General features: G+C 42.2%; 1 pseudogene; it reads left to right on the top strand.

The window, feature by feature from the left end:
• The first annotated feature begins 4 nt into the window (after window positions 1–4).
• On the top strand, window positions 5–8,311 carry LOC104298070 (uncharacterized; annotated as a pseudogene).
• Window positions 8,312–11,401: the final 3,090 nt, after the last annotated feature.

Below are 11,401 nucleotides of genomic sequence, written 5' to 3' on the forward strand. Positions count from 1 at the left end.
CACCATGGACTACAATATTTCTAAGAGGGTTGGTGTCACACAGGTGTCCTCCAAGGAACTACAGAACAACCAGGAAGCCAAAAGCCAGGTAGTGACTTCTCAGCAGACTCTGTATAAAGTACATTAGGAGGTGCCTTAGCAATTGAGCATAGAAGGACACATGCATAGAGATGAATGAATTTGCTGATGTTAACAGCAGTTCTAACTCTGTCAGGGAGCTCCTTAAGAGACAGGCTCACTCAGCTTAACACAACTCTTACACTACAGGGATGTGGCCACATGCACGATCTGATTTTACAGCACTTGAAAAGTTGCTTTTCATAGTTTGTTCCCACTTGCCTCATTAAAGATACAATTAGAGGCACTTGTCTCCCACACCAGTGAAGAATTACAACACTACAGCAAGGTGGGTTTTGCCTCAAAAAGCTCTTAAGAGGCAGGGGACTTGTATACAGATATTCTGGGATAGATGTGCAGAGCCACTCTGTGAAGTTTGCAGAGTTGAGTTGCTTCAAGCCCAAACAACACAGAGACTAGAATACATCTGGGCTCTAGTTCTGCTTTATTTGGAGGTTCAGAGCTGTTGTTTAGAAGGTCCACAGGTTACCACCTTAACAAATGCTGCTTTAAAACTGTGTTAAATTTCTAACCGGTGATCCACACACAGAAGCCACTGAAAATACCAAAACAATATTCCAGTATAGTCATGTGGATCATGGACACAATGATGCTTACAGTCATTGCTTCCTTTCCAAAATGCTCTGGGAAATCTATCCTCATCATCAACATCTACCTGTGACAGAACATGGAATAAGTATCAGGAACACCTCTGTCTCCCACTCCACTCAGAACCTGCCAATCCCATGGGACTATTCTAGACAGCCCCTTAAATGTTTAGAAGCTGAATGAGCTTTTCTCACTTATTTCTTCATTATCTTGTAGAATAAAAATGAAAGCATTGCTGGAACAGAGGCTGTCACCTCACTGGATGGGACAACGTGGACAAGGGGCATTTCAAAGGATGGAGCTAAGCTTAAAGATAAGGCCAGTGAGGGAGACTTCCCTGAGGAAGATTCACATTTCAGAAAAGCAGCAATGCACAAAGTGCAGGTAAACAGTAACTGAAGTTCATACCAGCTCCACAAATGGAGACATATGAGAAAGTTATCTTGTGATCTATTGCTGCAGCCAGCTTCTGTACACAGATATGTTCAAGCTGTGACACCACGAGGACCAAGCTCCTAGCACTGGGTTAGAACCATGTAATAATAGCAGAAAGCATTTCCCAGCTGATGGCTATGTTCTGCAGTATGACTCAACCCTCACAACCAGAACAGGCAGCAGAATAGATCTACTTTTCTTGGCAGATTCCTGGAACAGACCAAGAGAACGCCATAATGCCTTGGCCCCAGGGTCAGCCCTCACTAACTGGGTCTGCAGCACACTGCAAAGATGCACTGCCCACATGAGGGCCGTCAGTCTGCTGTTATCATGAGCTGGTTTTCACAACAGAAGGGTCAATACAGTCTGGTAGGGACAATAAGGAAATACCATGTTATTCCTGAAGTTTGCCACCAAAAGGTAGCATGGCCTGTTATCATATAGAGGAAACTATAAAAACCTCCAGAAATGGTCACAACGAAGCAAAGGTTGGCTAAGAATTTTTTAAGTACAAGTAAACACTTAAACCCTAACTGCTCTGTCATCTTAGGATACTGCTGTAGTAAGAGTTGCTAATGGAAAAGCAGCAACATCTTCAGCACACTTAAACCACCTAATTTTGTAGTTTAACTCTTGTATTTCTCAAGTGCCACCAACAGCTTACAGTTCACAAACACACTAAATTGAAAATCTGCAGTGGTTGTTTACTCTTTGTAATAAACAAGGGTTGTAATAAAATATTCCAAACTGAACACAAAAATCATTATTGATGTTTGCTGTTCATTAAGAGGACTTAGCTCCCAAGGCTACAGAAGGACACATTGAAAGGATTTCATTCCAGATTGAACAGAATTATTTGCTTGCTCTGAAATTGATTTTCATTTGATTTCAAGCTCCTTTTCCTCCCACTTGCCAAACAGAAATTTCTAAACAGAAAGTTTTCAAAATCACAGAATGATAAGGGTTGGAAGAGACCTCAGTCTTCTGTTTCAAGACAAACACAATCCTCATGTCATAGCAAGATGTTTCAACTACATTTTTCTCCTGAATGAATAGATTAGTAAACCCAATACAAATTCACATCACTTGTCGACATTGCCCACTCATCCTGTTGTTTTTTTTTTGCCAAGCTATGTTTTGCTACATACTGGCTTCTGACATTTGCATGTTCTGACTGACAGCTGAACCCCAGTGCTTATTGGGTCACTGACTAGTTCACTTATTTTGGGAAAGGTATGGAGTCAGCTTCTCCAAGGTGATAGATGGTCTGCATTTTTGTTTTACAACTGAAAAATAAGCCAACATTGTCATACCCACTGTTTATAAAGACTGGCAGATGTCAAATAACTGTGATTTTGATTTGGTCCAAGCATTCTTCATAAAAAAGCTCTTGCTGTTGCCAATAGAGGTTGGGCAGATGGTAAAACTGTCAACTGAGAGTTGAAAAACCTGATGCGTCTTGGCAATGAAGTTGTTCGTTGTTTATTCATGTCTAATATGTGGAAACTGAACAGCCACTCAGAAGGGTTATCAAAAGAATGTTTTTTTATTCTTAATTGCCATTTAGAAATGTATCATTAAGTGTTGGAATGCTTATGATCAGACTCAAATTTAGCAATGCTGCTACAACAAAAACCGCAGACCACGAAAGCATATGAATGTTCGAGTTCATTTAACAGAAGAACACAGTGATCTTTACAACACAGCCCATCAGTAGGCTTGTACTATTCCATCCCAGCCTGGCTTTCTCTGACCAGATCACAGAACTGTTGAGAACTTGAAATGTAAAGAGCTCCCTATGGACTCTTTTTGGGAACACGCTCAAAAATTGGGGTCACAAGCCTTCGGCACGTGCGTCCGTGCTTTCCTGAACGTGCCCCTCTGGGTGTAACTGACTACAGCGAGAAACTGAACTAGGGGTCTGTACTGTTTTTAGAATAGAATACATACATAGAATAAACCAGGTTGGAAGAGACCTTCAAGATCATCGCGTCCAACCCATCAACCAATCCAACACCGCCCAAACAACTAACCCACGGCACCAAGCACCCCATCAAGTCTTCTCCTAAAAACCTCCAGTGATGGCGACTCCACCACCTCCCCAGGCAGCCCATTCCAATGGGCAATCACTCTTTCTGTATAGAACTTTTTTCTAACATCTAGCCTGAACCTCCCCTGGTGCAGCCTGAGACTGTGTCCTCTTGTTCTGGTACTGCTTTTAAAGCAACTGAAAGCTTACCGCAAAGAAGAGAGCCTTGAGCAGGCCTTCTCCACTGGACGTTCTCAGTGTGTAACCTCTGAAATAAAAACTCTGGCATTGGAAATACATCACAAAGTTTGGTTTGAATGCCAAGTGCTTCACAAGTATTAAGTTTAAAGGTTTTCATCTTTTGAAGACGCACTGCTCACCAGCAAGTTCATCAGTAAATCATGGCCCTTACAAGAAACAGGGAGGCAAAAATCATCAGACATTCTTGAGGAACTGGGGGTGCAGGGAATACTCAAGAGCCAAAGCACCACTGCCAGGACTGAAGAAAGGTATGAAAACAAGGTAGGTGTCATTATGTGAGACAGGACCCCTGCTACAGCTCTGACACCAACATGAGCACTCCAAGATAAAGTGTGCACCCATGCAAAGCATCCAAGCATATATTCCCTAGCTTTAGAAGCAAGTTGTTAAAGATCAGAGGACTGTATTATGGGAATGTTAGTACAGCAGAAAGCAGTAGGTTTCAGTTGTTCATAGCTTCTGGGCTTACTTCAAATGGGTACAAATAAGACAGCGACAACACTAGGAACTTGCTCTTTGAAAAACTCACTGAAAGTTACCTGCCACAAGCTTGTTTCTTAAGGCCACAAAACTGGGAAGAAATACTGCTGGCAGGGCTTACAATTACACTTACAACCTCAGATATCCTAAACATTCACATCTGAGAAATCTACAATTGACATGTGATCTCAGACTAAGAAATTATTACAAAATAGATTGGAAAAAAACTTATAGATTTGGTATTTGACTAAGAAACTAGTGCCCACTTTCTTTTCATTCCAAGTGCTAACATGAAGTATATACTTTGGCTCAGCATTATTCTTTTCTTGTCAAGCATCATATTAAAGATCAGATGCTTCTTCCAGATAGGGTTTTGAGCACAGACATCAGGAGGGAGAAGGTCTGCAGGGAGTCTAACACATTTATGGATAGGGACTGTGCAAAGCACCATCCCAACACTGCTTGAACACAGGAATAATACAAGCTCAAACCAAGGACGATTCTGAGGTAGCTTTGTCATTCAATACAAGCCATTCACACATCTCTAACCCCAGCCACTTACATTATTGAAGATCAAACAGAAACTTCCATAAGAAGGGTTAAAAAAAGGGAATGTCACCTTACAGACTGATCACTGGTGCTGCCTAACGTTTTCCTTTGGCAGCATTTTGGAAAATGGGACTGAGGTGTAGCTGAGTGCAGCTTCTCAATCACCTTCTCTTTCCTCAGACAGATTTCTGAGTATCTGAGAGGATTATCCCCTCTGTGGCTAAATTTAGGTAACATACTGCAGGCAGGGTTTTGTATTTTTCTCTTTCATAAGATATGTGAGTGTCTGGGGCTTTTTTTGGTTGTTTTTTTTTAATTTCCCCCTCCTGTATTAAAAGCTGTCTGGTATTAATTTACACACACTCTTATTGACAGAATCTCAGTCTGTGCTATTTCTCCTGAGAGGCTTTCTACCCTCCCAACAGGAGGAAGGCACATGCTTGGGGTTTTTTGGTCTTAAAATCAGTACAGGTTTTTTAAATAAAGCTTTTCACTAACAAAGCCAACTTTTCCAAGTGCGATTGTACATCTGAGTTGGACCCACTGCTGGGTAACCTACAAGTGAAAACATAAATCTTCCACTAGCTGTTAACTATTAGAGCTTCCTTAATAGCAAGAGAAAATTTGGCCCACGCTACCTGCTGTAAGAGTAATTTATGCCATTAGAGCTCAAATCCAGCAGATGACCTGAGAGTAAAGGGACTAAATGCACTGTTCACAGACACAGTGGAAAAGGTCTACCACCCAGACATATTACAAATTACAACATGCGCCTCTGGATTTTGAGCATTAGCACACGGGCAGATTCACATCCGAAATTCTGGCATTGACCAGGAATAAGCACGAATAGCTTCATGCTGGATTTCAGCCCAGGAATGGACTGAAGTTCATTCAGTCCAGTTCTGCAAAGAAATACTCACTATCCTCATAGCATTATGACAAATCAGTACAACCAGGTTTGAGACTATATTAGAGACAGAGATAACCCTGCAAGATTTTCCCTTCCTGTGCACAGTTTTGCTCCATATCAGTATCTGCAACCCCTTAAGCCTTGGCAACACTACCGGTCTTCAGGTATCCTGCCACTGCCAGCGCCATGAAAATATGTCTAGAAGCCTTCAGTCTGTTAAGTATAAAGTGAAGGACATTCAAAAAAGGAACTCCAAACAGTACAGATTAGGATGCCTTGTGATACCTGTTTCTAAGTGTTACTGCTCTAAAAGAGAAGTGCTTTTGAGACCAGCATGTTATGAGTCTAGCATAATAAACCCAAGACATTCCGCCTAAGATACCAGTATCAAGGCTTCTTTGCATGATTACTTCTCAGCATTTAAGGAGAGGGATAAAGACCAGAAGTAACTGCTAATTTTCCCTCCAGTGCTTCAAAAAGATTGTACAGAATCATAGAATATCCCAAGCTGGAAGGGACCCATAAGGATCCTTGAGTTCAACTCTCTGCTCCTCATAGGACTACCTAAAATTAAACCACATGACTAAGAACATCATCCAGGTACGCTCTCAAACTCTGACAGGCTTGGTGTCAGGACCACTTCCCTGGCAACCATGTTCCAATGACTGACTACCCACACAGTGAAGAGCCTTTTCCTGAAGTCCAAAGAATCATAGATCGTATCAAATATGATCTCATGTCTGAAGAGTTACTCTAAGCTTCTACTTCCAAGAAGTGGCAGGACTTGACCTGTAGGCAGCACTGGACACGCAAGTCATTTGTGTGCCAGCAGCTGCAAGACATCATTTATCAGGTACCTTTTTTCTATATCTATCTTTAAAGACACTCCTATGGGTGTGAGCTAGAAGGTCAGCAAGAGGACCAAAAGCTGCAGTTTCAAATTGAATGGTCTACAGGAATTTTATCCCCTTACCATGAGTTAATTCTGTACAAGGGATGTGCACAGGTTATTATTTTAGCATTTCCATTGCTACTAGTTTTCAGTGTGGGTTTGCTGAAGCTATGAGGATTCTTGATCTCCCAAAACTGTTTAGCTCAAACTTGAGGGGTTTTTATCTCAGCTTATAGAGATATAGAACAACCTGGAAAGCAACCTGTTTGCTCTGTTTAGTTTGGACATATTGGGAAGAATTTCCATTCATCTCTTCCTATGCAATTCTCAGTTTATCTTTGTTAAGGAATAACATGCTCAGTATGCAACACCTTCCCTCTCCGGGCTTTCTCTAGAATGGCCTTTGACATTAGATAGAAGAGTTTCTTTTTTCCTTTTGAAGAAGTCTTTTCCTTCATTTTTATGATGATTGAACATTGCTTTGTTCGGATTTGTGTGTGTGTGTGTGTCATCTGCATTCAAAACGTCTCCTTTGTACATCAGTTTCCTTCCTACTGATTCATGCTCCACCTTCATCTCACTACATGAGTCATCTCCTATACTATTTGCAGCACTTAACACTTCTGGCAGTGAGGCCTGATTTGTTGAGTTATTTATGGCAATAAAAGTCTGGGGAGCAGATAGCTCAGGAAACTTGTAACCAGATAGTGATTATTTCAACCCTAGGCCTTTGGTGTGGATTTAACACAGCTAAAACTGCTTATCATACAGAAAACAGAATAATTCAGCCCATCAAATAATCATGACATCTTTCCAGAAGTGAGCACTCTAGGATTGTGGAAGCTCTAGGATTGGACTGCTCATTTGTATGCAGCAGAGATCAGCAGTATCATAATTACAAAGCTCTAACAAAACCATTCTTAAATCTCTTCAGCAGTAATACAGTAACTTCTCTAAGAATTTAGGGCCTCATTATCAAATCCCCACATCTGCTGGATGTACAGCAACACTGCAAGCTTCACAGACATCACTCAGCAGAAAAGGGGAATTCTCACTGCAGACCACATTCATGAATGAGCACTGAGGTTATGAGCACACTGTTATTTCTAGGCTTTCAATGGCATCAGAGTCCATCATCTCCACAAACTAAAAAAGAAGCAGCAGAAGGCAGGCAGCAAAACATCACCCCAACATCCAAATACATGCTGCTGAAAGCTTTTGTCTCTACAGAGAGATGACCTGGAAATGACTCTGAAGAAACTACTAGCTAAGCTGGGGAGGGAGGGAAATCAGTTTGGAAATGAGGAAGTGGGTGATTTTCTACAGTGAAGGACACGAAGACTTCTGCTGATGCAAGAAAATAGGTCATCTAATTCTGCTGTGTATTTTGGCAGCATTTGCTTTATCACCTAAATTTCCCTACTCTTTTTAAATCAAGTTGATGCAGAGAGTTGATGTACAACCTACTACCAAACCTTGATTAATGGCAGAGCAGCGGGTTCTATATTCATCTCATGGATGTTTGAAGTCCAGGTTTATTTTTGCTGAAAGCCTGGAAGAGTACTCTAAAAATATGCATAAGAGAGGAAACTTCTGGAGCAGTTTCCCCCCCACCCCTTAGAGAAAAGGATGCTTCTTCCACCAGAATAAATTGAGTAACATTCTGATCACATTTGGGTAGAAAGAGAGAAAACTATTGCATGTGTTTGACACAAATCTACTTCCATCTCTCATTAAAAGCATTGCTGGTTTTGTTCTAGGTTAAGGAAGAAGAACTGAACAAAAGGCCACAACACATCACATCTTTTCCAGAAACTTCCAACCAAACTACATGGAAACAGACTGTGAAGGACTGCCCAAGTTTTGCAAGTTAGGGAGGTATAGACAGCCCTCAGCTGTCATCTCTAGATGGTGAGCCAGGGGTGCTGCTGAAGGAAATAACTGCAGTAAGCCACAAATAATTACACTGACAACTCTGTCATCGACTCTTATGACTTATAACTGCATCAGTGAAACAATCTGGATCTAAGCTGTCTTGCAAAAATGAAGAACTCCTCTGCTCCCTACAGCTGTCTGTTTTTGGGGGCATAAGTAAAGGATTTATCATGGGGCACAGCTGAAACTTGCTGCCACCTATCTCACCTGGAAAAATTTTATTAATCTTAATTGTTACACAGTAATATAAAGTAACAAGCATTCTATGATGCTATTAAATGAGCCAGGAAGAGGCAAATTAGCAGCTAGCCAGTCACTAAGTTTGAGCACATACATATTATCAGGATTCTATCAAATTTACTTTATTATCAAAGTTAGCTCACTTCTTGGACAGCTCCATGAAAAGAATCCCTTTCTCTAGGGAGCAGGAGGCTGGAAAGGCACCGTATACACATAAGGCACAACAGCAGGAGCGTGCAGCGAAAGGTCTGCGACCAGCAGGGATTTGGGCTTGTAGAACATGGTGGGACCCTAATAGCAAGAACAAAGCCTTCTAATTTATTGTGCAGAGCAACTGGCAAGAAGGCAAAAGCTTCAGATAGCAAAGTGATAACAAACCCCAAGAACACCCAACAAGCATTGAGCATATGAGCAAAATACAGAACAAGGACCGAAATTATAATGGAGAAAACAACTAATGGGCTCAGACACACCAAGCACATGTAAAGGACATGGAAGAAGATGACAGTTTCTGTTACAGAGTGATGTGTTTAGTCACTCTTTTGACTTTGGAATCCCCCATGGCTCACCTCACGTGTGCACACAGTATTTACTACAACCAGCTCCTCCAAAACCAACAAGTAAAGCAATTGTGACAACTCACGCTCTCCTTGCTACCAGGCTTGCCACCCACTACTAGTCAACCTCTAAATATATCCATCTCGACTTTCATTTGGGCCACTGACTCTACCCATCTCCCTCCTCCATCAATCCCACACCCTGTTCACCTCTGTTCCTACTCTGTCTTTTTACTTTCTTACCTGCAGCTACAGGAGACACACTCTTCCTTTCCACTTTCTAAGCCAAGCAAATTCAGCTGCAGAACAGGACCGCTCTTCTCTAAAATCACAGACCAGGCACTGCAGGAGAGATGAAAAGGTAGTCCTGATTTTTACAGTCTCATAGTAGTTCTCCCTGTCACTCTCAAGACGGAAAAATGTTTCCTCCTTTCTCTTCTCTTGATAGACTTGTACTAAATCACCAAGGGGAGGAGCAAGAGCTCATCTTGTTTTCCAAGCAGCTGAGATCCCATCTGAGAAGCTGCATAAGGCAGCCCATCAGAGACAGCCCTATCTTTTCAGCCCATCGCTTTGGGCAGGCTCTGTGGAAAAAAACTCTATGATCAATCAGAAAGAAAACCTGAAAATCAGCCTGTGCTGCCTGGGGAAAAAAAAAATAGAAAAATGAGGGGAAAAAACATAGGAAATAGAGAAAGTTTACTCAGCTGGTTCACAGTTATCCAACAACCTGACAAACAGGAGAGAGAAGTTAGAGATCTGAGGGTACATTCTCACCACAGGTTTAACCCAGGCTATTTGCTGAATTTTGTCTCTTTTATACTTTAAGCTAAGGCTGCCTGGGCAGCCCTGGAATAAAATCCTGGTGTGTGTATGCATATACATATCTGTTCAGACTCTTCCAACAAGTCAATCTGCCTCCCTTTGTGGTGAAGTTATTCAAGTGCTAATTGTCCCCCAGTGCCTGTATGCAGCCATTACCATTTTTTCCACTGTTTCCTGGGTGAGGATCTTAGCTCCCTGAAGTACAAACATTGTAAACCCTTGTGATACAGAGCGAGAAACACAGCATCAAGAAAGGTGCCTTTTTGAAAGAGGACCACTCATGGGTACTTGTCTGGCATCAGCTGTGATGGCTAGTTTTTCAAATCAATTATGCAGCAAGGATACCCTGGGGAAAAAAAAAAGCCACAAGAAACAAAAGAGCCTTTACAAGTATCATTACTTAGAAAAACTTCCTAGGATCAAAGTTTTGAGGTGAAGCAGGGCTCCTAGCCACTTGCACAAAATAAGCAGGGCAGCAAGCAGGTGACAAGTGTCTGCTTTTAAAATGCCTTCAATTCTCCTGTTTGCCTCACAGATCTTGCTAAAGACCATAGAGCACAGTTCAGTAGTGCCCATCACCAAGAACTACTGGTTTGTGTCACAGCCACACTTGCACTAATCCCTGTCACTTGACAGATCTGGAAAAGGTAACAGGTAGGCAGTAGGAGCCCACAGCACCATAGCAACTGTGCAAAAAACATTTGACTCTTTGTTAGCACTGTTCTCTTTCTGCTAGCCAGGAATGGAGGGAGAGAGACACACAAGCCTAAACAAGGGCAACTTGACCCAAAGACACCTTTTCTTCCATGCAAGAGTGGTGATAGGTGGGGAGGCAGAAGCATCTCTGTAGGCCAGACCAGCCAGGGCTCATCCTGCTCAGACACTTACATCCCTTACAGACCTATTTCCATAGGACCAGTTTGCCTGAATTTGGTCCTTTAAGCTTTTCTGGAGGGCAGCAACTTTATAAAACCAACCTCAAACCAGCTGAGCAACTGGGAGAACAGAGCCAGAGCATCTGACGTTTGAGCATGGCATGTATTAGCATCACCAGTGCTCAGGTTATGTGCAGGCTAGAGGATTCCTACCTTTCCCACTCCAGTACTTCTTCTCAGTCTCAGCCCTAAACATCTCAGACACCTCTGTGGGAGGCTATGAGCCTTTGCATCAGGTAATATGTGGCAAAAGGCATTTTGGAGCATCCTGCTTACATGATGACAGAACAGGCAGAGTATGATACTATAACACTTAAACACATGTGAACTTTTAAATCTCTCCAGGGATGAGGACTCCACCACTTCCCTGGGCAGCCTGTTCCAGGGCTTGATAACCCTTTCTGTAAAGGATTTTTTTCTAATATCCAACCTAAATTTCCCTTGGGACAACGTGAGGCCTTTTACTTTTGTGCTGTCACTTGTTACTAGGAAGAGACCAAGCCACACATTGCTACAACCTCCTTTCAGGTAGTTGTAGAGAGCAAGGTCTCCGCTGAGCCTCCTTTTCTCCAGACTAAACAATCCCAGCCACTCCTCATAAGACTCGTGCTCTGAACCCTTCTTACC

Source organism: Dryobates pubescens, chromosome 9 (genome assembly GCF_014839835.1).
Source record: "Dryobates pubescens isolate bDryPub1 chromosome 9, bDryPub1.pri, whole genome shotgun sequence".
NCBI classification, from domain to species: domain Eukaryota; kingdom Metazoa; phylum Chordata; class Aves; order Piciformes; family Picidae; genus Dryobates; species Dryobates pubescens.